Source organism: Ursus americanus, chromosome 6 (assembly GCF_024610735.1).
Source record: "Ursus americanus isolate L20-20 chromosome 6, mUrsAme1.1.p, whole genome shotgun sequence".
NCBI lineage: Eukaryota > Metazoa > Chordata > Mammalia > Carnivora > Ursidae > Ursus > Ursus americanus.
Genome location: NC_142132.1, coordinates 71,410,556 through 71,438,086, shown reverse-complemented (window position 1 = coordinate 71,438,086; position 27,531 = coordinate 71,410,556). Strand labels below are relative to the sequence as shown.

At 43.0% G+C, this 27,531-nt stretch overlaps 1 long non-coding RNA gene across 2 annotated transcripts in view; it reads right to left on the bottom strand.

The window, feature by feature from the left end:
• Window positions 1-684: 684 nt before the first annotated feature.
• Window positions 685-27,531, bottom strand: part of LOC123783031 (uncharacterized) — a 33,660-nt gene continuing 6,813 nt past the window's right edge. For both annotated transcript variants that reach the window (XR_006777102.2, XR_006777101.2), the window contains exons 2-3: window positions 25,871-26,025; window positions 685-3,721 (exon numbers count right to left, since the gene is read on the bottom strand). This is a non-coding gene — a long non-coding RNA (uncharacterized LOC123783031). The remainder of the gene's footprint in view (window positions 3,722-25,870; window positions 26,026-27,531) is intronic.

Sequence of the window (27,531 nt, the reverse complement as noted above, 5' to 3'; positions counted from 1 at the left end):
TTCTTCCTAGAGTTGTAAATGCTGATAAAGTTCGATTAAGACGTACATACACATATTTCATTAATCATGCAGACTAGTGGAAAATAAGGCCCCCTAAACCTACTGGGGATAAATGAGGGACTCATTTGAGAAAACATTAAATTTAAGCTTTACTGACATATATTTATATTTAAGTACACATAAGTGGTTAGTTCATTAGTGATCAAAGTGGATCAGATATGTATATATATTATTTTTATATATTTGTTAATTATCCAGCTAGTTTTTTGACAATTGTTATAATGTATTTTTAAATAAAAAATAAAACCTCTCCATTAAATGTTATTATTTGTGCCTGAAATATGTTTAATTTGTTACATTGTTCCACTTTATTATATTATATAGCTAAAATCCGTTTTACACAATATAGGTTTTTAAAAGTAATTAATACAAAAGTATGAGTGATTATTCTAGATGACATTTGTATCTTAACTGGTGAGTGTTTGAGTACAATTTTCTAGTTAAATAATTTTTTTAATCCCAGTATAGTTAACATAGAGTGTTATATTAATTTCAGGCATACAACACAGCAATTCAATTCTATACATTATTCAGTGTTCCTCATGATAAGTGTAATCTTAATCCCCATCACCTGTTTCACCCATCCCCCCCCCCCACCTCCCTCCCTCTGGTAACCATCTGGTCTCTATAGTCAGTTTTTTGGTTTGTCTCTCTTTGTTGTTGTGGTTCATTTGTTTTATTTCTTAAATTCTACATATGAGTGAAATCATATGGTGTCTGTCTCTCTCTGATTTATTTCACTTAGGATTATACTCTCTAGATCCAGCCATGTTGTTACAAATGACAAGATTTCATTCTTTGTATGGTTAACATGCCATTGTATATAGGCCACATCCTCTTCGTCCGTTCATCAATCAGTGGACACTCAGGCTGCTTCCATACCTTGGCTATTGTTGATAATGCTGCAGTAAACATAGGGGTGCGTGTACCTTTTCGAATTGTTTTTTGTTCTTTGGGTAAATACCCCGTAGTGGGGCCTAAAATGTAATCTGTTCTGGAGAACGTTCCATATGCACTTAAAAAGAATGACTATTCTGCTGTTTTAGGATGGAATGTTCTGAATAGATCTGTTACACCCATCTGGTCCAATGTGTCATTCAAAGCCACAGTTTCCTTGTTGATTTTCTGCTTAGATCATCTGTCCACTGGTGTAACTGGGATGTTAAAGTCTCCTATTGTTATTGGATTAGTATCCATTAATTTCTTTATGTTTGTTATTGGCAGCTTTATGTATCTGGGTGATCTCATGTTGGATGCATAAATATTTACAATTGTTATATCTTCTTGTTGGATTGTTCCCTTAATGATTATATGGTGTCCTTCTTTGTCTCTTGTTATGGTCTTTGTTTTAAAGTCTGTTTTGCCCAATGTAAGTATTGCTAGCCTGGCTCTCTTTTCACTTCCATTTGCATGAGATATGCTTTTCCATCCCTTCTTTTTCAATCTGCATGCGTCTTTAGGTCTGAAATGAGTCTTGCGGGCAGCGTGTAGATCGGTCTTGCTTTTTTATCCATTCTGGCATCCTATGTCTTTTGATTGGAGCATTTAGTCTGTTACATTCAAAGTAATTATTGATAAGTATGTACATTTTGGTTCTTTTATGGCTCTTTTGAAGTTCTTTTTTTTAAGATTTTTATTTATTTGAGAGAGAGTTAGAGAGAGAGCACAGAGGGAGGGAGAAGGAGAAGCAAATTCTCCCTGAGCAGAGAGCCCGGTGTGGGGCTCGATTCCAGGACCCTGAGATCATAACCTGAGTCAAAGGCAGACGCTTAACTAAGTGAGCCACCCAGGCGCCCCTCTTTTGTAGTTCTTTTCTGTTCCCTTCTTCTCCAGCTTTCTTCTGCAGGTTTGCTGGCTTTCTTTAGTGATATACTTGGGTTCCTTTCTCTTATTTGTCACATAAGTTTTTGATCTGTGGTTACCATTAGGTTTATATGTAACGTCTTCTGCTTATAGCTTGTCTATGTTAAGTTGATGGTCACTTAAGTTTGAACCCATTCCTTACTGCTCTCCATCCCCATGTTTTAGGTATATGGGGTCATAATTTACATACACTGGCGTGGGTGTTATCTAGTTGTATCCGTGAGACGAGGTGGGTGGAGGGTCTTCCTAACTCTGCCGTCTTCCTCCAAAGTCTCCCAATATTGTATTTTTAGCACTCAGATAACAGCAATATATTGCCAAGAGTTTATTTGCTCAGCAAAGTCTACTTATTTTATTTTTTTTAAGATTTTATTTTTAAGTAATCTCAACACCCAGCATGGGGCTCGAACTCACAACCCTGAGATCAAGAGTAACATGCTCCACTGATGAGCCAACCAGGTGCCCCTCACCAAAGTCTTTATTACCTTGCATATCGTTCATGTGAATTTTCAGCACATTTTACTTCGACACAGCTATTTACATTTTCTAGAGCATGTTTGCTTACTGAATTACCAAATGCCGTAATAAACTATCTTAACAGTCTTTGCCTAAAACTGAGAGACAGAGAATAGACATTCCAGAAAAGAAGTTCTTTTAACCTCTAGCCAACTGAAATACGTATAGCAACAGTAATCAGTGCTTAATTTAGAAGAATTCTAATTTTATAATATATGTGTCATCCCATCGCCGTCTGTCTCATAAACAACATCAGACCACACATTTCCTATCAATTACGAGCCAGTTGTTTTAAACCCTTAATTAGCCTAAGGGATTTTTAAAAATTTCATTACCAATGTATGTGCTGGATCTGGCTGATTCAGTGTTTGAAGTTATGGCGGAAAGGAACACACAAAGCAGGAAGACTTTGCACCATGTAAAATGGGCGAGACACCCAGAGAAGCTCACAATTACCGAGTACTCAGCACGCACAAGTAATCATATTTCACATAACTCCCCCCAAATTCTCCATGAGATATGCACTATTATTACTCCTATTCCATAGGCAAAGAAGAAACAGTAACGTGCTGCTTCATGGCCACAGCTAGGGTAAGGAAGGGGGCAGGGACCCATCTGCAGCATTTGCCAGCTTCCATGGCATAGATGTTCCTCTCCAGGCCAATTTCAAGTTCGTCAACAGGTTCGCAAGGTTCCTGAAAGTTTCATGATTGGTTGTGAATAGTCCATTAAGTCACCAGTTCAAGTTCACAGAACACGATCCCTAAATAGTAGAGCTGCGATTTGAACTCAGGGAGACTAACTTCAGCCACTACGTCATCCAAGAATCCAAGAGGGCAGAAAGGGCACAGAAAGGGGACCTACCCTCCCAGGACTGCACCTGCGCCAGAGTCATGGTCAGGACTAGACAAGTGTCCAACAACTCTAGCTTGAGATTTCAGTAAGAACAGGGAAGAGAAGTAAATTGTGTAATATAATGAGCTCTCAGAGGAAGAAAAATGGACACATTGGATGGCTCTTCAGTTTGAAGAGACACTGTAGCTTTTGTTTCTGTTTTGTTTTTTAATAAAAAAGTCCTATTTCAGAGAGATCCTTAGGTGGTAGGGAAGTCAATAAAGCTGCATTTATATGGTGAAGTTGCCGCAAATTCCATCAAGCTCCAAGAAGAGGGTCAGAATCAGGAACAGCTGTGCTCTGTAGACGCAGGGCTGGGGCGGTGTTGAGAATGTCTCCTTTGGATCGTGCCCACTCCTCCATTCACATCGGAGGTTTTATGCAATACCTTGAGAAACATGAAAAACATGATTTCCCCAAATGAATGTACGCAGTGCATCATATAGTCACATTTTTATTTACTACCCACTGTGCACTTTGACTCTCAGCGCTTCAAGGACAAATACCTTTTCTCTACGAGTTTCAGGGCAGAGACTATTGAGTCCATAGGACCACAGGGAGCACGGTCAGGGCTGTCCCGGGCTATGGGATTGTTTGACAGTACATATAAGACATCAAGATCCCCGTCTTTAGGAATTCGGGAGACAGGGTTGTCTACACTGAGACTCAGAAGTAGATTCAGATTTTGTAAGGCCTCAGGCTTATACAACTTGGGACCCTATTTAAGAAGAGGAATACCAGGGGGCACCTGGGTGGCTCAGTTGGTTAAGTGTCTGCCTTCTGCTTGGGTAATGATCCCAGAGTCCTGGGATGGAGCCCCACATCGGGCTTCCTGCTCAGTGGGGAGCCTGCTTCTCCCTCTCCCTCTGCTGCTCCCCCTGCCTGGGTTCTCCTGCTCTCGCTCTCTGTAAAATAAATAAACAAAATCTTAAAAATAAAAAATAAAAAACCAAGAGGAATACCAGGTTACGAAGTGAGGTATGAAGACTTAGCACAGAACCTGAAGCTTAAGCTTTGTTAGCGTCTTGGTAAATGCTCCATTTCTGCTAAGACTTGAAAAGTAAGTGGGAATTAGCCACCCCAAAGAACTGTAGGGATGGAGAGTAGGACTTGACAAAGGCAGGAAAAAAGCTGGGACAGAGGTTCTGAGAGTCACAGGTTGTTCTGGAGGCCTGGACAAGGAGTCGGAAGTAGAGGAGTGGCAAAGGGCAAGCGGGTCGTGGTAAACTGAGGTAGGAAGTTTGAACTTTTTGCCAAGGGCAATAGGGAGCCATAGAGGGTTTGGGGAAGGGGTCTGACACAGTCACATTCAGTCCTCAGCAGTCCTGCTGGCTGTCTCCTCAGTCTGTACAAAATACCACTCCCCCCACCAAACACTGAGGAGGTTTGATGATAGTCAGTGATCTGTTCAGCTTTGAAACCCACCTGAGCACTATTAAGGAAAGAAAATAGTCATGACACTTGTTGAAGAGGTAAGGCAGATTTTATTCAAGGGAGGGGGGGCTTGTAGGGACCACTGCAATGGGATCTTTCAGTGGGGCAGAGAGATTGGGCTCTACTCCCAACACAGCAGGGGCAAGTGGGGATTCATAGCCGAGGGTCAGGGTCGGGGCAGGGGATGGAACTCACTGAGAGGAAACATCAGGGGTAGGGGGATTCTCACTGAGGGCCGGCCAGGGTGATTCAGATCTCATCTGGGGATGGGGAGGTGGGTCAGTTTTGGAAGGTGATCAGATATTGACGGTGGGGTGGTCCTGGATAAACGGATTTAGGAGGATTCTTGCTAAAATTGGACAATGCAGTGACAACAGGAAAGCCAAAAAGGCATAGTTGAAAAAAACAGCTCAGGGAAGCTGGAGTAGAGTTTGCTCATTGAGAGCATCTTAGTGCAAACACGGAGCAACCTCCGAGTAAGGAAAGACCCTGGCTGACACACGTGGCCGTGCAGGTGACCTGAGGAGCCTCTTCCCACGAGACAGCTAGTGGGTGGAAAGTGGAGAGAGAAACAAGCAGAGCGCCCAGGGTTCCTTCCAGTGTTTCCCCCACTGGGCAGGTGCAGCGAGGTGAGGGCCATGGGCGCATGCGCAGGGCTCTGCGCTCCTGCTCCCCCCTGCCTGGGGGAGGGGCAGCCTGCGCCGGAGTAGGGGCCCCACAGGCTCCGGGTGGAGCCCAGTTCTGCGAGTCAGAAGCAGCCCCCTGAGCAAGGTGGGCTCAACCAAAGAGGGTTGCCTAAAGGGGCTGAGCGGAGATGCCCAAACAAGATCCGCAAGGCATTGAAAGCAAAGAAGCAGGAAGAACGGAAGGTAGGAGCTAGTACCCAACCCTGGGAACCTTTGAGCCGAGACTCCTCGTGGATGCGTGTGTGTGTGTGTGTGTGTGTGTGTGTGTGTGTGTGTGTGTGTTAGAAAACATGACATAAACTTGCCCACTTAACAATCTTTGAGTATATAATAGAGTGTTGTTAATTACATGCACATTGTCGTACAATGCATCTCTGGAACTTTCTCATCCTACGTGACTAAAATTCTGTACTCCATCTCCCCCCCCCCCCACCCCCAGCCCCTCAACCAGCACTTTACTTTCTGTTTCTAGGACTTTGCTTACTTGAGACACCTCAGATCAGTGGAATCATGCAGTATGTGTCCTTTGGTGACTGGCTGATTTCACTCAGCATCATGTTCTCCAGGTTCATCTATGTCCCCGCCTTTGATGGGATCCTTCTTTTTTAAGGTTGAATAATGTTCCATCGTATGTATATACCACAGGTTGTTTATCCATCATCCCTCCCCCACAGGAGGTTGCTTCCACCTCTTGGGGATTGTGAATAGTCCTGCAATCAACAGGCGTCAAGGCTGCTTTTATAAGGACTCGAGGCATCTGTCAGAGCTGAGCGAGCTGTCGGGGTTCCTGTTCCTGTCACTGTAGTGCAGAGCTTCTCACCTTCTTTACCATGATCCACAAAAAGAAACGCCTTTTATATCACAACTCAGGACATCATACTGCCTTGGTCTGAAATGTTCGTATTCATAAACATAATCCATATGCTGAGATCATAACCCCCAGAGACGATTATTAGGAGGTGGGGCCTTTGGGAGGTGTTTAAATCATGCGGAGCCATCAGGAATGGGATTAGTGCCCTTATGAAAGAGGCTCCAGAGGGATCCCTTGCCCCTCCCACCGCATGAGGACACAGCAGAAAGCACCAGCTATGGACCAGGAAAGGGCCCGCCCCCAACCATGCCAGCACCCTGATCTGGGACTTTGTAGCCTCCAGAACTGTGAGAAAATTTCTGTAGGTCATGAGCCGCCCAATCTGTGGTATTTTGTTACAGCATCCAGATGGACTAAAATATGTACAAAATTTTCCAAAAGCCTCCTTACTTTCACCCTGTGCAAGCTGATCTTTTCTATTCTGTCCTATATCCTTTGTTAAATGCTGGGCACGAAACACTAAGTTGCTTTCACACACACCAGCAGAGCCTGGCCTGCCGTTTGGAAACCACTTTGGTATCATGTGTAATTGTGATGATTTCGAACGCTCCAGAAAGAATTCCATTCCCACCGAAAGCACCAGTGGCCAATGTCAGTTTTGCTAGAGACGTTGTAGGAGTGACGGAAGAGGGTTTTACATCACCCGTGATCTTACAAGTCCCCCTGTGCCGCCATCCGAGGGTGCTTCTCCCTCACTCCTCCCCTGTGCAGGGCAGGGTCCTGTCTGTCCTCCCTGCCCCCTCCCAGGAGCACATGCACTGTTTTCCATGTTTCATGCAGGGTAGCATTAGTGGTCAGTGTGCCAATTCACTTTCAAGTCCTAGAGTCCTCCCTTCAGAAAGGGAATATCAAAGTCTTCACCCAGTCAAACTGTACCTTTTGCAACGTACTGAAAAATTAGGATTTCCTCCATAGCATTACACATATCCATTTCCCCTAAAGTGGCCCAGAAATGGACCGGAGAGGGAGAAAGAGCAAGCCTGGTCCTCACCGTTCCTGAGGCGCACGTTGTGGTTTGTGTGTTTGCTATTTCGGACTCAGCCAGGGCAGAAAGGCCCTCAGAGAGTGTTAACAAAAAGCCCCCCAGTCCTATTACCACTTTGCCATTTAAAGTCACCGGAGACATCTCATCTGTGAGCTAACTGTATTTGTTGGATTTAAGGAGCGCCCTTGGTTATTACAGCAACACATACATCGGTCCTTTTCAAATGAAGATGCTGTAGTTCGGACCCAAATAAGAACGAGACAGTGGGAAGACAGTATTTCAACATTCTCCGACTTACACCGATTATGCTGGAATGTTGTAAAACCAAAAGCTATTCTGTTCTTACTATAATCATATTGCAAAAATGTGTTCAAAATTATTGGCTTAGGCCAACATACAGAATCCCCTAAGTGGTTTAGCAGACTAATGAGGGAAATTTATGGGCTGAAATTATACAGAGGAAATGTCCAGTTCCTGGGTGGACCGCACAGCATCACACAGCTGGGTTAAAGTACCTTTGTGATGAACGAGATAAGCTATTCAAAGAGTTGCTTATTTGACATGGGTCATTCTGTCTTCTCTCTTCTCTCAAAGTATTCTTATATTCCATTAACCTCCTCTCGGATGATCACAGTGACAGAAAAAAAGGCTGGAGTTAAGAGCTGGATAAAACATTGAAGTAAGTATTTAACTGCTCTGAATTCCTTCAAAGCCTCAGAATTGTTCCTGTGACATTTTAGTGTCCGGTCTAGTTAACATTATAAAAACTCATCACAGTAGGAGACACCATCTGGACCCCGCAATCCCAGTTCCCAGTAAAAAACAGAAAGAAACCACTCGCGTGCATCTGGCAGTAGGCATGAGAGTACGTGTCGTAAGACTGTAACAGGGAAAGACGGAAACACCATAAGGAGACACTGTAGTCCAGGGGTCAGGATGAAGACCTGATGTGACAGATAATATAGGTTTGAATCCTTGTTCCACCACTTACTAGCTGTGTGACTTGAATAGGTTACTTAGCCTCTCTGTGTCTGTTTCCTCATGTATAAAATCAGGCTGGCATAATACTGCCTGTTTTGAGGATACGTGAGAGAGTCTGGAAGGCACGTAGAACTGCGCCAGGCTGATGAGAAATATCATCTACGTGTCGTGTCAGTGGGGAATTGCACAGTCATCCAGTGGTGCAGCCTCCTGCTGAAAAAGATGTTGAGTGGGCGGGACAGGTCACAGAACAATAGATAAAATATGCTACTTAGGTACATTTAAAAAAACAAGACAATGCTCCATGTTTTGATGGACATACGGACACAAGCATGGCACAGAGGAGACTCCCCGCGTCACCACGTCGGATACCTCTGAGGGCGGGAGAGGAGAACTGGGACAGGAGCAAGACTTCACCTGTATCTGGCACGAAGTCGGCATGCCCTGGAGCAGAGGCTTTCGGGCTTGTGCCTGCAGAGCGCCAGTCACCTGGGAGGAGTGGCTCCGCTTCACCTGTTGTCCCCATTCCCCAAACTGCTGCCCAGGACCTGCCCCCGTGCCTGGCCTCGAGCAGGTCCTTAATGATCACTTGTTGAATTATATTTAAGAACAGGATCGTTTTAGTAAAATGTTTAAGCAGTTTGAATGTCAAGACATTTATAGTCTTGCAATGAAGCAGAACCATCTGACAACCACCACGACTGGGTGAGAAAAGCTACAGGTTAGCTGCGTGCGAGGGTTAGTCACCACGGGGCGGGGGAAGTGGAAGGGGTCTTAGCATCACGGGAATGAGTGCTGGGTCCTGAAGTGCAAGGCAGCCCAGGTGCAGCGAAGTCAGTTCTGAACCCAAAGGCACAATCACTTCAAGGTCATATGACAAACTCGAGGCAGAGGTGACCTGGATCCCTTCTGAAGTCACACATTTGGGTATTCCCCTCCTGCCACAGCCTGCCATCCTTCTAGCTCACAAGCCGGACTCACCCCTCTACCTTGTCCTCCTGTGTCCCCACCCCCCCGTGCCCCACCCACATCCCTTACTTCCTTTCTTTCCCCCGGTTCACTCCCTAATCAAGTTAAAGTCCTTCCATGTCCATCACTTCAGCCTCCCTCTTGCCAACTTCCTAGATCCCCTACCCTACTTTCTCTGAGCCCACTGGCAGAACCCCCAGCCCAGATAAATCCAACTGTCCATCTTTGGGGTGCCCTTTGTCCTGAGGCTCCTAAGCTCTGCGGAAGACACTCACGAAGCTCGACCTGGTGTCGGAAATCTCATGCAGTGGTAACCTCGAGCTCACCACCAGGCAGACTATCCGAGAGGCCACAGAACAGAAGGTCCCGCAGACCATCTGAAGATGCTTGGGTCCCGTGGGTTATCAGAACAATTGAAAAGACGAGAAGAAGAAGGGGGAAAGCGCGAGGGTAGGTTAGCACACTTCGAATGGGATACAGAGGCAGGATCACAGCCCCTGACCCTGCCTTCGACAGTGTGTGGTTGTCTAGTTTTCCGTTGTTTTCCCGCCAGCCTTCTTTCTGACGATGTGGTTACGAGGAGCAGGGTTGGGGTTGGACAGGGGTCAGTAGAACAAAAGTGCCTGGGTCCAACACACTGCCCGTTCAGAGACTAAAGGGCAGCACGCCCCACCATCAGAGCTCACCCGTGACCTGCCCAGCCACTAGGTCTTTCATCTGGATTTGGGGCACAGTAGGTGACACCAAATACAGCCAGTGTAGGAACGGCGTTGCCATCAAGGAGGTCATTCCATCCCTTTCTGTAACACTCTCCTTTCCTCCGTGCTTTTTATCTATGTTTAGCACATATGTGTTTCATTCATTCTGTTTAACATGACTCACAGGTTATTTACTTGAAACATCTTATGATTTCCGCCTCTGCGTCACAAGCTAAGCACTTACTATGCCATTTGCTTTTCTTGTTTTCTGTGCGGCAGAATTGCATTTCCTTATGTAATGCTGCGCCCATCTGCGTGGCATGTTCTGCCCCAGCTCCCCCGGGCCAGTGCCTGCTTCCTCCGCCAGTCCCCCCTCAGGCTCTGGACGGGGTCACATCCCCTTCCGAGAGGCTCGCAAACACCTGTCCTTCCTCCGAGGTAGCACAGCATCCTTGCTGGTGATGACGGAGCTCCACGAGGGCAGGAGCCATGTCTGTCCTGACGCAGTGCTGGATCCAGGCACAGAATACTTGTCCAGTGACTAAAAGGAGCTAAATCTATGCGAAGTGGCCAGGAAACAGAGTCCCTTTCCGGTTGTCGACCACTGTGGGGTTGCCTTCCCAAGAGGCATATAAACGGGGAATATTACAAGTGAGTCCCTCTTCTTTTTGCCTGTCAGAGCTTCTGTCCATATCACTTTCTCATTTCCTGTGTGCGTGAATGATGCTAAATCCACCATAAATCACTTCACCTTTTTCTCTTATGACCTAGGACTTCTGTTGAATTCTCATACCTACCTTAGGGGCCGCGCCTCCTCTTCGAAGCCTCCCCCCCCCAAGGCTTGGCTGGGAACCCCTCCTGTGTGTTCCAGCCGCACCTGGTATATGCTTTCCCCGTAGTGCTGATCACGTTGTCGCGCGACGGTTCATTAGCTCATCTCTCCACTAGTCTTCGCCTCGCTAATTTTTCCACGCAGTGCCTGCTACATAGCAGGTGTTCCGGTCACCGTTCGTGGATGACAAAATGAGCAGAGGCAGAATCTGCGTGTGTCCATTAATTTGGAGTTCACGAGAAACAGATATTCATCACCAGTCTCTTTGTAAATGTCATTTGATAAATGGGTGTTAGAGCAGAGACGTTATTTTCATCATCCTCATTTGTGTGTGTGTTTTGAGACCAAGGAGCTCATCTGACTTTGCAGGGGACCCTGTACTCTGACAGCCTCACTGTCCCAGTTCGTTCTGTTTTTGGCTCTGTAAATGTGAAGGGACTAACATTTTAACACCACCCTGTCCCTTTGGACCACACAAGCCTCCCCCCTGCTTCCTCCGCTCATAGGCTGCAGGGCATTTTATTAGCCTGACTTTGACTGTCTGGTCCACATGTCATGACGTTTCAGGGCTGTTCTCGCTTCTCTGAGAGACTGCATGTTTTTCCTAATTCTTACCTGTCCTGCATCCATGTCCTTTGCACGTGGCTTTGCAGTTCCTCCCCCTGGACGTGTATATGTTTCACCGCGCTGCGGACATCGGGCTTGGCCACCGGTTCTGAGCCTCAACCAGGGGAGGCCTCACGTGTTTCTGGTCCACCCTCCTGCTTTTCTGCCTCTGCCACAGCAAGAACAGGTGGTGACTGTCCCATCAGCGTGGGCCCCAGAACAAGACAACCGAGCAAGAGCCGCCCTGGCAACTCACAGTCTACAGTGGTGCCTCCAGCCAACTTGCGGGGGCATAAGCCAGAATGAACCCTGTTTCGGTGTATTACGCAGCAGAAGCTGACCGATACAGCCCTCTACCTCTTCGTCCCTCTAGCTTGTAGAAGAAAGGAAACTAACATTCTCTGAGCACCTGCTAGTGCCGAGTACTTTCAACTGCAGTATTAGAGTCAATGAGGGGGTCATTATTTTTCACACTCTACAAGACAGGGAAACTGAGGCCCAGAGAAATTAAAGAGCTTATCCAAAGCTATAATTTTAGTAAGTGAGAGGATTCCAAGCCAGGTCCTCTGACTTAACGAGGAGCACGACTTCACTGCTAAATACTTTACAGAGATCAGATGAGGCCATTGGAGTTTCTGACTGCCATCTCCATGGGAGGTAATTATAGGTTTTGCACCCCCACGCTGGTTTAGCAGGGGAAAGAGATATTCGCCTCATTGTGTGTAAACCAAAAGGAAAAACTGTTTAATAGTGAGTAAGAGTGGGATGGGATCTGGCGCTGATCTCATGGAGGAAACTCACCCTAATGCTTCTGCCACTATGGATAACGAACCCTATGCATAATTAGCTATCTGGAATTACCGTCTTATCTTTTAAGATCAAAATGCCATCCTGTCCTCTGACTCAGAATGGCTCTAAGATATTCTTGCTGAATTAATGTAATGTTACTTGGAAACCTAATACCATAGTCTCTGCTAGCATTTCAAATTAATTTCTCATAAAATAGTTCTGTAATTTGCCACAAGGCTTCTCTGTACACATTCTGGCTAAAAGGCTTTGAAGTCATTTTAATAGTGTACCTTGGGCAAATATAAAAACTATGTTGATTTTTAACCTAAACAAAAGACAAAAGTATAGGGGAAACTTGGTTTTTTTTCTTTTCTTTGATCTCCAATAACCAAGATTCCTCACAGAATGAGCAAGGAGGAACAAGTTGAAAAATCAGTGGAGACAAAGGTACAAACGAATCCTCTCCTATGTACATAAACCCAGATCACTCCAAGAGTGTTAATTAATGGAATTTTGCAACTTGGGAAATGTGTAGTTGTGAGCAATGATTAAGAGAAATTCATCATGTTTTATATAATATAGTTAAAAGGAATATACATATATATTAGTTAAAAGGAATATTAAGAACAGACCTTCATATAAGCTTTCACATCAGCAAAAGTGGAAAGGCCTGGAATTTTTCGTTAAGAGGGATTATGTATTTAGAGTCGGACTGTGTGGATTGAAGACAATTGAGCACTAATGAGAAAGAGACCAAATTTTATTTAGTGTTTTTTTTTTTAACTTGCTCATTAGGACAATCTATTTCATTTTTTTTTAAGTGTTTTTTAAATTTGCTTTAAGGAAGGGGCACCTGGGTGGCTCAGTCAGTGAAGTGTCTGCCTGCGGCTCAAGTCATGATCCTGGGGTCCTGGGATTGAGTCCTGAGTCAGGCTCCCTGCTCAGTGGGGAGTCTGCTTCTCTCTCCCCCCCTACTCATGCTCGCTCTCTCTCTCAAATGAATAAATAAAATCTTAAAAAAAAAAAAGCTACCATAGCAGGACAAGTCGATGATAAGGAAGTGATAGCTGCCGCTGATTCCGCAACAGGTATGAGGTCTGCTAAGCAACAGTGGGAAGCTAGCTCGTTATTAATACTTTGTTTCCTACAATTATAAAGGTTTATTTTTAAGAAGACATGAGGTGACGATGCTGCCAGTTATTCATTTTGGTGGGAATCCTAGTTGTGCAGACCACAAAAAAGCCAGGAAGCCGTGAAAGGGTAACTGTCCACGTGGCAGCAACCGTATATCCTGAGTTTGATCAAGTCTAGAGAAAATTCACAGCCTTTTCTGTGTGGATTGTGTTTGCTTGTTCTTTGTGTGTCTCCCTCGCAAGAGTGGAAGGTCCATAAAGACAAGACACAGTTCGTTTTGTTCTCATTTGTAACTTAAGTGGTGCTCGGCATACATAAACACATAATAAATATTTGTTGAAGGAAAGAAACAAAGGAGGGCGGGAGAGAGGGGTGCAGCGAGGGAGTGAGGAAGAAAGGCAAATGTTTCTGACAGGTGAGCTTTGCTTCCATGATGCAGTCATAGCCCATGGTTTTTGCATGTCCGATGGTCTTAATCATTTCCAGCACCCACTTCCACCAGCCTTCCTCCCCATACTTCTGTCTTTATCATATTCATCAAACTCAGAGCAAACTCTAGCCATTGAATGTGCGAGGACTGAAGAGCTGACCAACAGATGGGTCTATGACATTCCATGCTCACAGGTTGGAAGAATAAATATTGTTAAAATGTGCATGCCACCCGAAACCATCTACACATGGAACACACTCCCTATCAAAATGCCAACATCCTTTTCACAGAACTAGAATGTACAATTCTAAAATGTGTGTGGAACCATAAAAAATCCTGAATAGCCAAAACAATCTTGAAAAAGAAAACCAAACCAGAGGCATCACAATTTCAGGCTTTGCGTTATACCACAAAGCTGTGGCGAACAAATCAGTGTGGTACTGGCACAAAAACAGACACATAGATCGATGGAACGAATAGAAAACCCAAAAATGAACCCACAATTATATGGTCAATTAATCTTTGACAAAGCAGGAAAGAATATCCAGTGGGAAAAAGTCTCTTCAACAAATGGTGTTGGGTGGACAGCAACAAGCAGAAGAGTGAAACTGCACCACTTTCTTCCACCACACGCAAAAATAAACTCAAAATGGATTAAAGACCTAAATGTGAGACAGGCAACCATCAACATTCTAGAAGAGAACATAGGCAGTAACCTCTTTGACATTGACCACAGCAACTTCTTACTACATGTGTCTCCTAAGGCAAGGGAAACAAAAGCAAAAATAAACTATTGGGACTACAAAATAGCTTCTGCACAGTGAAGGAACAATCAACAAAACTAAAAGGCAGCTAAAGGAATGGGAGACGCCATCTGCAAATGACACATCCGTTAAAGGGTTAGTATCTGAAATATCTAAGGAACTTATCAGACCCAACACCCAAAAACCAAATAATCCAATTTAAAAATGGACAGAAGTCATGAACAGACATTTCTCCAAAGAAGACATACAGATGGCCAACAGACACATGAAACGATGTCCATTATCACTTATCATCAGGGAAACACAAATCAAAACCACAGTGAGAGGTCACCTTGCACTTGTCAGAATGGCTAAAATCAACAACACGAGAAACAACAGGTGTTGGTGAGGAGGTGGAGAAAAAATACTCATGCACTGTTGGTGGGAATGCAAACTGGTGCAGCCACTGTGGAAAACGGTATGGAAGTTCCCTCAAAAAGTTAAAAATAGAACTACCCTACAATCCATCAATCACACTACTGGGTATTTACCCAAATAATAGAAAAACACTAATTCGAGGGATACATGCACCCCTAAGTTTATAGCAGCATTATTTACAATGGCCAAGATAAGGAAGCAGCCCAAGTGTCCACCAATAAATGAATGGATAAAAAAGTGTGTATATACACATTGGAATATTACTCAGCCATAAAAAAGAATGAAGTCTTGCCATTTGCAACAGCCTGGTTGGAGCTAGAGAGTATAATGCTAAGAAAATAAGTCAGAGAAAGACAAGTACCATGTGATTTCAGTCGTGGAATTTAGGAAACAAATGAACAATGGAGAAAAAAAGAAACAAAACAAGAAACAGACTCTTAATTATAGAGAACAAACATATGGTTACCAGAGGGGAGGTGGGTGAGGGGATGGGTGAAATGGGTGATGGAGATTAAGGAGCGAGTGCTCTTGTCCTGATGAGCACCGGGTATTGTATGGAAGTGTTAAGTCACTGTATTGTACACCTGAAACTAATATTACAATGTATGTTAACTAGCTGCAATTAAAATAAAAACTTAAAAAGCCGAAAAAAAACCCCAAACAAACCCCACAACTTCCTAGTGTTACTGGGATTTTAAGGAGTCTTACAGAGACAGTGGACACTTCTTGTTTGCTGTCAAAGCCATTAGTGACTCTAGCTTTATAAATTCCAGACTGGCCAAAGGGTGCATCTCAGCAGGCATGAGCTCTGTGATATAGCAGGGCACCCATACAGGGTAGGTAGACTCCTCCAGGACTGAGACTATGACCCATGATATTTGATATGAGCGATATTGTGCATTGCTTTTAGCATTTCCATTAAGCTAAGAGGGAACAGAGGAAGTAACACAGTAATAGAGTTGGCTAAAGGAAAAAAGTCAGAAGACTCATCAGAAGGAGTTTGAATTCTGGCCCTAATCCAAACAACGAAAAATTTCGTTCCCAAACTCCCTTGTACTTAAACTTCTCTCTGCGTCAAGATGTACTCGGACAATTGGAATCTGAGATATAAAGTTGAAAACTACCAAACCAAGGAAAGTCCCATTCTTTTGTTGGTGTGTGTTCATTTGAAAGCTATTGGTAGAATCAATTCCATTTTCTTGATCTTTGTGGTGTATTAAGGGTTAAGTTTGAATATGGCTAATTTTAGTTTCGACGCCTTCATATTCATGTTTAGAGGAGAACAGGAAATGAACATGTATAGACTTTGCCCATTTGTTTTTTCTTTTAATATGCAAAACAACTCACTGAAGTATGCCCTGCGAGTCTCATTTCATAGATTAGAAATCTGAGATCTAAAGATGGTAAGTACTTTCCTTGCTCAAGATCATATAACTAATCAAGGCACATCCGGGTTTTGAATTCAGATTTGTCTGATGGACCTGGGGAGACTATCTTAATTCTGTTTTTTCTCTTACAAAGTTTTCTGAATTTTAAATTTTATGACGTTAGATTCCACCAAGATTGCCTGAATAATGTGTGTGCTTTCACTTTACACCAGACTTCTAAAAACTGTTTCAAGATTTATTCATTAGAGAGAGAGAGAGAGCACAGGGGAGGGGCAGAGGGAGAAGCAGACGCCCTGCTGAGCAGGGAGCCCAGTGCAGGGCTTGATCCCCGGACCCTGAGATCATGACTTGAGCCGAAGGCAGACACTTAATCGACCGAGCCACCTAGGCATCCCTAAACTTCTGAAATTTTTTTATCTTTGGATTTCTCTGGTCTTATCTTTGATAACAAGAAATTTGGCATCCGTTGTAATAGTTTTTAAACATAGCATTCAATAGCAAGTTTCCCCGAGATCTATCCAATTGGACTTGACTAAAAATATATGTATACAAAGAAGGCATGTGTGCATATGGCAGTGCATGTGCTGATCCTGAAGTGGTAACATTAGTAGAAATTATTCTGTATTAGGAGAAGGACAGAATTTCATCTTCTTTTTTTTTTTTTTTTTAAGTAGCCTCCTCCATGCCCAGTATGGAGCCCAATGCAAGAGGCTTGAACTTATGACCCCAAGATTAAGACCTGAGCTGAGATCAAGAGTCAGACATTTAACTGACTGGTCCACCCAGGCACCCCCAGAATTTCATCTTTTAAAATGAAAGGTGACATCACCAAGACGGTGACATAGGTCGTTCTTGACTTGGCTCCCCCTCACAAGAACAACCCATAACTATTCAAGAACAAGATACCTCAGAGAATCCTAGAACATGGAGGTGAGGCTGAGGCACTCCCCTGCACCTCAGAGACCAAGACAGACTGGCTACACATTGACCACACTGCCCCTCCCCCAGGCCAGCACAGCCCCACATCTGTTATTAGTTATGTAATATAAAAAAATGTGTAAATTGTAACAGCAATGACCTAAAATGTGAGGGGGAGGAGAAGTACAGGTATAAAGTTTAGGACTTCTACTGAAGTGAATTTGTTGTCCACTTAAACTATGGGGTTATAGTTCTAAGATATTTTCATGTAAGCCTTGTGGTACCCACAAGGGGAAAACCTGTAGCAATTATACAAAAAACATGATGAAGAAGTGAAAGCATACTGACACCAAAAGACAACAAAACACACACAAAAAGATAGCAGGATAAGAAACAAGGAACAGTGGATCTACAAAACAACCAGAAAATGACTAACAAAATGGAAAAAAAATAAGCCCTTACCTATTGGTAATGACTTTAAACATAAAATGATTAAATTCTCTAACCAAAGACATAGAATGGCTGAATGGGTTAAAAAAACAAGATCTAATGACGTGTTGCCCACCAGAGACTCACGTTAGCATTAAAGACACATATAGACTGAGAGTAAAGAGATGTAAAAAGTCATTTCAAGGAAATGTAACAACAACAAAGCAGGTTATACTTTGCTATACTTATATCAGACAAAATAGACTTTAAACTAAACATGGTAAAAAGAGACAAGGTCATTACATAATGATTACGTTCTCAATCCATCAAGAAGATATAATAATTGTGAATATTTATGCACCCATCATCAGAGCATCTAAACATATAAAGCAAAAACTAACAGAGCTAAAAGGAGAAATAAACAGTAATAAAAGAATATTTGGGGACTTTAATACCCCACTGTCAGCAATGGATAGAATGTCCAGACAGAGATCCAGTAGGGAAACAGCAGGTTTGGAAAGCACGATAGGCCAAATGGGCCTAACAGACATACACAGGATAGTCTATCCAAGAACAGCAGCGTATATATTCTTCTCAAGTGCTCATAAAATATGTTCTAAGATAGACCATATGTTGGGCCACAAAACAAGTCTCAGCAAATTCAAGAAAACTGAAATCACACCATGTATCTTTTCTGACTATAACAGCATCAAACTAGAATTAATAACAAGAGGAAAACTGGAAAAATCACAAACACATGGAAGGTAAGCAGTACTCTTCTGAACAACCAATGGATCAAAGGGGAAATTAAAAAGTTTCTTGAGACAAATGAAAATAAAAACACACATACCATAACTTGTGGGATGCAGTGGAAGCAGTTCTGAGGGAAGTTGATAGTAATAAACACCTACATTAAGAAGGAAGAAAGAGCCCAGGGGTACCTGGCTGGCTCAGTCAGAGGAGTGTGAGTGACTCTTGATCTCAAGGTCGTGAGTTCAAGCCCCACACGGGGTGTAGACATTACTTAAATAAATAAAACTTTAAAAAAGAAGAAGGAGGAGGAGGAGGAGGAGAAGGAGGAGGAGGAGAAGAAAAAGGAGAAGAAGGAGGAGAAGGAGGAGGGGGAGGAGAAGAAGAAGGAGAAGGAGGGGAAGAGGAAGAGGAGGAGGAAGAGGAAGAAGAAGAGGAGGAAGAGGAGGAGGAGGAGGAAGAGAAAGAGAAAGAAGAAGAAGCCCAAGTAAACAACCTAACTCTATACATTAGGGGACTAGAAAAAGAATTTCCTTCTGACCCAAAGTTAGCAGAAGACAGGAAATAATAAAGATGAGGGCAGAAGTAGAGAACAGAAATACATGGGGCGCCTGGGTGGCACAGCGGTTAAGCGCCTGCCTTCGGCTCAGGGCGTGATCCCGGCGTTCTGGGATCGAGCCCCACATCAGGCTCCTCTGCTGGGAGCCTGCTTCTTCCTCTCCCACTCCCCCTGCTTGTGTTCCCTCTCTCGCTGGCTGTCTCTATCTCTGTCAAATAAATAAATAAAAATCTTAAAAAAAAAAAAAAAAAGAAATAACAATAGAAAAGATTAACCAAACTAAGGGTTGGTTCTCTGGAAAGACAAACTAACCAATAGTTTTTTGCTAGACTAGCAAAAAAGGGAAGAAGACCCAAATCAAAATTATAAATGAAGAGGGAGACATTACATTCGATACCACAGAAATACAAAGATCATAGAGGCTACTGTGAACGGTTGTACACCAACAAACTAAACAACCCAGAAGAAATGGAAAAATTCTTAGACACATATGACTGACCAAGACTGACTCAGAAAGAAATAGAAAGTCTGAATAGACCAATTATTAAAAAGGAGATTAATCAGAAATCAAAAATCTCCCAACAAAGAAAAGCCCAGATTCACTGGTGAATTTGACGAAACATTTAAAAAATGTACTCCAGTCCTTCTCAAACTTCTTCCAAAAAATTGAAGAGGAGGAAACATTCCCCAATCCATTTTATGAGGCCAGCATCATCCTGAAACTAAAACCAGAAAATTACATTAGAGAACTAGAGCCAATCCCCCTCATGAATATAGATGAAAATATTCTCAATAAAATACTAACAAGCTGAATTCAGCAGCATCTGAAAGGATTATTCACCATGATCAAATGGGATTTATCCCTGGGGTGCCAGGATGGTTCAACATATGCAAATTGATCAATGTGATATACCGCTTTAATGGAATGAAAGAAAAGAATCCTGTGATCATCTCACGAGAGCAGAAAAAGCATTTGACAAAATTCAATATCCATCCATGACAAAACCTCTTAACAAATTAGTCATAGAAGGAACATATCTCAACAAAATAAAGGCTATATATGACAGGCCCACACCTAACATACTCAAAGGAGAAAGGTTGAAAGCTTTTCCTCTAAGATCAGGAACAAGAGAAGCATGCCCACCCTCACCACTCCTATTCAACACAGTACTGAAGTCCTAGCTTGATCAGGCAACAAGAAGAAATAAAAGGTATCAGAACTGGAAAGGAAGAAGTAAAATAGTCTCTCTTTGCAGATGACATGATTTAATATTTAGGAAATCCTAGAGACTCAACCAAAAAACTCTTAGATCTCATCAATAAATGCAGTAAAGTTGCAGGAGACATTTACATATAAAAGTCAGTAATGTTCCTGTACACTAACAATTAACTTTCTGAAAAAAATGAATAAATGTATCCCCTTTTTAGGAGCATCGAAAACAATAAAATACCTAGGGGTAAATATAACCAAGGAGGTGGAAGATCTCTACTCTAAAAACCATTGATGAAAGAAATCAAAGAAGACACAAATAAATGGAAAAGTATCCTGTGTTCATGAATTGGAAGAATTAATATTGTTAAAATGTCAATACTGGGGCACCTGGGTGGCTCAGTCGGGTAAGCTTCTGCCTTCAGTTCAGGTCATGATCCCAGGGTCCTGGGATCGAGTCCCATGTCAGGTTCCCTGTGCAGCGGAGAGTCTGCTTCTCTCTTTCCCTCTGCCCCTTTTTCCCTCTGCCCCTCCTCCCCTCTCATGCTCTCTCTCGCTCACTCTCTCAAAAAAATAAATAAAAATCTTTTTAAAAATTAAAAATTAAAATAAAATAAAATGTCAATACTACCAGGGTCCTTGGGTGGCTCAGGTAGTTAAACATTTGATGCTTGACCTCAGCTCAGGTCTCGATCTTGGGGCCGTGAGTTCAAGCCCCATGCTGAGCTCAAGCTCCCAGCGTGGAGCCTACATTAAAAAAAAAAAAAAACCTACCAAAAGTCATTCATAGATACAATGCAATCCTATCAAGATCCCAGTGGCATTTTCACAGAAGCAGGAAAAAAAACCAAACTTAAAATTTATATAGAACTGCAGAAGACCCTAAATAGCCAAAGAAATCCTGAGAAAGAAGAACAAAGCGGGAGGCATCACCACTCCCTGATTTCAAGCTATCCTATAAAGCTATAGTAATCAAAACAGTATAATTCTAGCATAAAAACAGGCAGATAGACCAATGGAACAAAACCAAAAGCCCAGAAAAAAAACCCCAAAAAACAAGCATATATGGTCAACTAATTTTTGACAAGGGAGCCAAGAGTACTCAGTGAAGAAAAGATGGTCTTTGACGAAGGAAGCTGGGATAACTGGATCTTCACATGTAAAGCAGTGAAACCGGACCCCTGTCTTACATCGTCCACAAAAATCACCTCAAAATGACTTAAAGTCTTAAATGTAAAACGTGAAACCCCGGAACTCCTAGAAGAAAACATAGGAATAATGCTCCTTCACATGGGCCTTGGTAATGACCTTTTGGATATGAACCTAAAGCATAAGCAACAAAAATAAGTGGGACTGCATCAAACTAAAAAGCTTCTGTACAACAAAAGAAACCATCAGCAAAGTAAAAAGACAACCTATGGAATGGGAAAAAAAATATTTGCAAAGCATATATCTGATAAGGGGTTAATATCCAACATATATAAAGAACTCATACAACTCAATGACAAATAATAATAACCCAATCTTTTAAATGGGCAAAGGACCTGAATAGACATTTTTCCAAAGACATATGAAAGTCCAACAGGCACATGAAAAGGTGCTCAACATCACTCATCATCACGGAAATGCAAATCAAAACCACAGTCAGGTATCACCTCACACACCTGTTAGAATGGCATCATCGAAAAGACAAGAGGTAACAAAAAGACAAGGGGTGCCTGCGTGGCTCAGTCGGTTAAACCTCTGACTCTTGATTTTGGCTCAGATCATGATCTCAGGGTCATTAGATGGAGCCCCATGTCCAGCTCTGTGCTCAGCACAGAGTCTGCTTAAGATTCTCTCTCTCTCGCTCACTGTACACCCTGCCCCTGCTCTCACGTGCATGCTCTCTAAAAAAAAAAAAAAAAAAAAAAAAAAGACAAGAGGTAACAAATTCTGGTGAGGATGGAGAGAAAAGAGAACCCTTGTACACTGTTGGTGGGATTATAAACTGGTACAGCCACTATGGAAAACAGTATGAAGGATCCTCGAGAAATTAAAAATAGAACTACCATGAGCTACTATGATCCAACAATTCCACTTCCATGACTCTATCCAAAGGAACCAAAAGTCAAAGATACCTACACCCTCATATTCACGGCAGCTTTATTTGCAATAGCCAAGACATGGAAACAACTCAAGTATCCAACAATGGATGAATGGATAAAGAAGTTGTGGTACATACACATACACACACAATATGTGTGTACATATATATATGTATAAAATATATACAATGTGTTGTATGCATATGAAATATGTGTATAATATTGTATATATACAATTGTATATAAATACACAATGGAATGTTATTCAGCCATTAAAAAATGAAGAAATCTGTTTGCAACAACATGGATGGACCTTGAAGACATGATACTAAGTGAAATAAGTAAGACAGAGAAAGACAAATTATCTCACTTATATGTGGGATCTAAAAGAAACCAAACAAACTCATAGAAAAAGAGGTCAGACTTGTGGTTACCAAAGGCAGAGGGTGGGGCCAGGGGAATTGGATATAGGTGGTCAAAAAGGACGAATTTCTAGTTATAAGAGAAATACTAGGAACGTAATGTACAATGTGGTGACTATAGCTAACACTGCTGTATGATATATAGGAAAGTTTTTAAGAGAGTAAATCCTAAGAGTTCTCATCCCAAAGAGAACATTTTTCTTCTTTTTTTCTATTCTTTTCATTGTATCTGTATAAGATGATGGATGTTAACTGAACTTATTGCAGTAATCATTTCATAATATATGTAAACAAGTCATCATGCTGTATCCCCTAAACTTATATAGTGATACGTGTCAGTTATTTCCCAATAAAACAGGAAACAGGATAAAAGGGCAAAAAAAAAAAAAAAAAGAAAAGAAAAAAGAAAAGAAGTGACTCAACACAACTAACATTATTTTATAATGGCTCAAATATTGTTTCCTCTTTGAGAGCCAATAGAGATGCTTCTTTTCATAAAGAAGTACAAAATGAATTTTCCCCAAGTAAAATCTAAATTGAAATCTCCTATTTTGAACATACAACCTGTGGCTGACTTTTACCAATATCTAGTTGCCATCCCCACCACCCCTCCCCCCCAAAAAAAGTCAAAAAGAGCCAAGCTTTCTGCTGCCACCTACAGTTAGAAAATGTATCGTTTGCTGAGTGCACAGAGGAATGACTTGCATAGAGAACAGGAGCTTTGAATAGGTTGACCATATGCCCTGGTTTACGGAAAGTCCCTGTTGTCTTGGCATCATCCATTCAATGTAGCATTAGTCCTGTCCCCTTTTTCTCTGAAAACTCGGATTTGGATGATTAATTATACGGTTACTACTGGTTCTTTCCATGCATTCTTTTCTTTTCTTTTCTTTTCTTTTTAAGATTTTATTTATTTGACAGAGAGAGGGAGCACAAGCAGGGGGAGAGGAAGAGGGAGTGGGAGAAGCAGGGCCCACACTGAGCAGGGAGCCCAATGCGGGGCTCGATCACGGGACCCTGGGATCATGACCTGAGCCGAAGGCAGATGCTTAACCGACTGAGCCACTCAGGTGCCCCCCCCATGCATTATTTTCAATACTCAGGCTACTATCATCTCTCCCACCTAAATACAACATACTCACTTCTTCAGTCTGACCTTCCTTCCAGCTCGAATCTTTCTCTTTCCTATCTTTACAACCAAGCTTCTTGAAAAAGTGATCCATACACCATTTCCTCTTCATTGTGCCCAGTTCTTTCATCACCTTACAGTTCTCTCCCTCCTGCCCTAACTAGTCCTTGAAACTACTAGCTACCTTCCAACCACCAAACCAGTAGACACTTTTCTTTCTTTGTCTTTGTCAGTTTGGGCTGCTATTACCAAGTACCAGAGACGGGGTGGCTGGTAAACAACAGAAATGTATTTCTCACAGTTCTGGAGGCTGGAAGTCTGAGATCAGGGTGCCAGCTCTGTTGGGTTCTAGTGAGAGCCCTCTTCCAGGTTGTAGACAGCCTACTTCTCATTGCAGAAGTCTGAGTCAAAGAGTAACCTAGCTTTCTGGCGTCTTCTTATGAGGACACTAATCCTACCATAAGGGCTCCACTCTCAGGACCTAGTTCCCTCCCAAAGGCCCCACCCGCAAATCCATCACATGTGGGATTAGATGGATACGGGGGGAAGACATTCATGCCATAAGTCTTTACCTGGCTTCATAGCTTGACAACCCTGTACACAGTTGCTTGTTCTCCCTCCCCATCTCACCTCTTGTCTTCTGTGACACAATCTTCTGTTTTTCTCCTGTGTTCTGGCTTCTTCTCAGTGTCCTTTATAATTTCCTCTTCCTCTGCTTGCACCGAAATGCTCATGTCTCTGTTCGTCTTTGCTCAGCACCCTCTCCCTGGGTAACCACACCTCTTGAATTCTACTACAGTCACCTTGATAATGATTCCCAAACTCATTCATTCATCCATTCATTCAACCAATGTATGGATCACGGGATGCCTGCGTGGCTCAGTCGGTTAAGCGTCAGACTCTTGATTTCGGCTCAGGTCATGATCTCAGGGCCCTGAGGTCAAGCCCCATCAGGCTCCGCACTCAGCTGGGAGTCTGCTTGAGATTCTCTCTCTCCTTCTCCCTCTTCCTCTGCCCCTCTCCACTGTGATAAATAAATAAATAGACATATAGATAAATAGATAAATAAAGTAAATAAGTAAGTAAGTCTTTAAAAAAATGAACGGATCACCCACAGAGTGCCCGTCGCTGCTTCAGGCTTTGGGATATATCAGTGAACAAAATGGAGGGGGGAGTCTTTCTGTTCTGTGTGGACAATAAGACAATAAACCATAGACAAATAAGTCACATGGACAGTATGCTAGAGGGTGAGAAGTGTCATAGAACAGAGTGATGGAAATCAGGAGTGGTGGGAGGGAGGTTGAATTTTCAGTGTAATGGACAGGGAAGACTTCATGGAGGAGGGAACACTTTAGCTGACTTGGAGGAGGAGCACGTCATGAAGATATCCGGAGGAAGAGCAGAAGAACCAAGCGGTGCACAGATCGTGGGGCTAGAATGTACCTGGCATCTTCAAGGGTGGCAAAAAGGGCAGTGCAGGTCTGGAACGAAGCAAACAAGGGGGAGGTGCTCCGAGCTGAGGTGAGAGGGGTACAGGGCTGCAGATCACGTAGGGCCTATGGCCAAGGATTTTGGTTTCCCTGTTAGGAAACCAGTGAGCCATCCCAGGGTTTTACGTTGAGAAACGGCCTGGTTTTATTTACGTCTTTACAGAATCACTGTCTCAGTTCAGGTTTCTGGGGAAACAGACTCTCAAGGTCACGTTGTGTGCAGGAGGGTTATTGAGGACTGCTCCGGGGGACAGCTAGAAGGGAGCCAGGGAGGCAGAATCGGGCAGAAGAAGAAGTTGAACTAGGGCACAGCTACAACAGGGGCCGTGGGATGTCTCCTTGGAGTTATCCCAAATCTTCTTATCCCTATTTAACTAGTCACTGGATGCAGGTGTCCCTAGGGGAGGGGACCGTACCCTTGGGCAAGGCAGCACTCTTCTGCTAACAGCAGTTCCCAGAAAGCAGTGCAACCAGTCATCAGTAGTCTACACTCCATCCTGAATGTGGGACACCGTGGCATCCGCTCCGGCTGCGCACGCGCCTCGCAGATGCGCCTCACCTGCATTGTCTGGAAACACTCCTCCGTCTGGTGGGCCACGGCTGTGCAGCTGGTCTCAGAGCACAAGTGATACTCGACATCTCCCTCCTCTGCTACCCGTGTAAGTTTCCCTCCGCCTCCGGCAGTCTGTCCTCAACACAGCAGTGTGAGCGATCCTGTAAAACCCAAGTCGGACCATGTTACCCTTCTGCTCAAAACCACCAAGTAACTATTCTCCATTCATTTTGGAGGAAACACCAAAATCTTTATCATGATTTGTATCAGAATCTTGCTCGAGATGACATCTCTAACCTCGTCCCCTATTTTTCTCCTCCTTATTCACTCTGTCCCCATTCCACCAGCCTCCTTCCTCTTCCTCGAACATGTTTTTGTAGGATAGTTTAGCGGTGTCTGTTTTCCTCCTCTTCCTGGAGAAGTCCTGAACAAGTGGGAAAATCAAAATACAGGAGTCAAGAGTGCAAACGGTTGTTTTCTGCAAAGATTATCTGCTAGCCACATCATAGGCACCTAAAAGAATTCAAGTATTGACTAAAGAAAGAAAGTCACTATTTATTTTTTATTTAAGTGTAGTTGACACATAGTGTTACATTGGTTTCAAGTGTGGTGTGACAACATAGCGATTCAGCAAGTCTGTACTTTATGCCGTGCTCATCACGAGGGTAGCTACCGTCTGTCACCCTGCAGCGCTGTTCATTTAAGTAGTGCATGTTACTTGGGCAGTGGATACCCAAGGCAAAGAATGCCAGTCATCCTGAAACTCCTGAAAAGAATGTCTGGATGGTTTTACAGGTTTCCCAACTATTAGCCAAAAAAAAAAAAAAAAAAAAAAAAGTGAACTTGATTGTTTAAGGAAAGATGGTTTCTTTGAGGGAAAAAAAAATGAATGATTGAAGGCTGCAAAGAAACACTAACGATAAAGAATAAGAAGAATAAAAAAGTCTTCCTACAGAACTGCATACACAAAACCATGTGTATTATACATTTTAGTCTATTTTAAGAGGTTTTTTTTAAATTTTATTTATTTATTTGACAGAGAGAGAGACAGCCAGCAAGAGAGGGAACACAAGCAGAGGGAGTGGGAGAGGAAGAAGCAGGCTTCCCGCTGATCAGGGAGCCCGATGCGGTGCTCAATCCCAGGACCCTGGGATCATGACCTGACCTGAAGGCAGGTGCTTAATGACCGAGCCACCCAGGCAACCCTATTTTAAGAGATTTTTAAGGGCAATTTTGACTTCATTGTTTGGCAATAAAAACTGGACTCTGTACTGGAAAGAGAGAACTAGCGAGAAGTGACCCTCACATGGATAAGAGCAAGCCCTTGGAAGTGACAGGAAGAGGGGAGGGGCATAAGGCAAGAGACAGCCTGATGGGAAACTATTCGTAGATCTTAGGAGCAATTTTATCTCAAGTCTACTTTAAAATTTTCCTTTCTGTATTGCATTTTCTTAGTCTAAATTCTTAATAAAGTGTATTAGACATGGCAGCCATGTCTTAGCTGTGATTTAGAGGAAGAAGGGAGGTATTACATCCACAGTTGGGGTGAAAGCAGAAGGAGCTGGTGTTGTGGCTTAGAGAAGTCATTATGAGCTGAGGTGATTGTTGGCAAAAATTAGAGCAGTGGTCTGGAGCAAGAGGTAGTCAGTGATCATAATAATGAATTT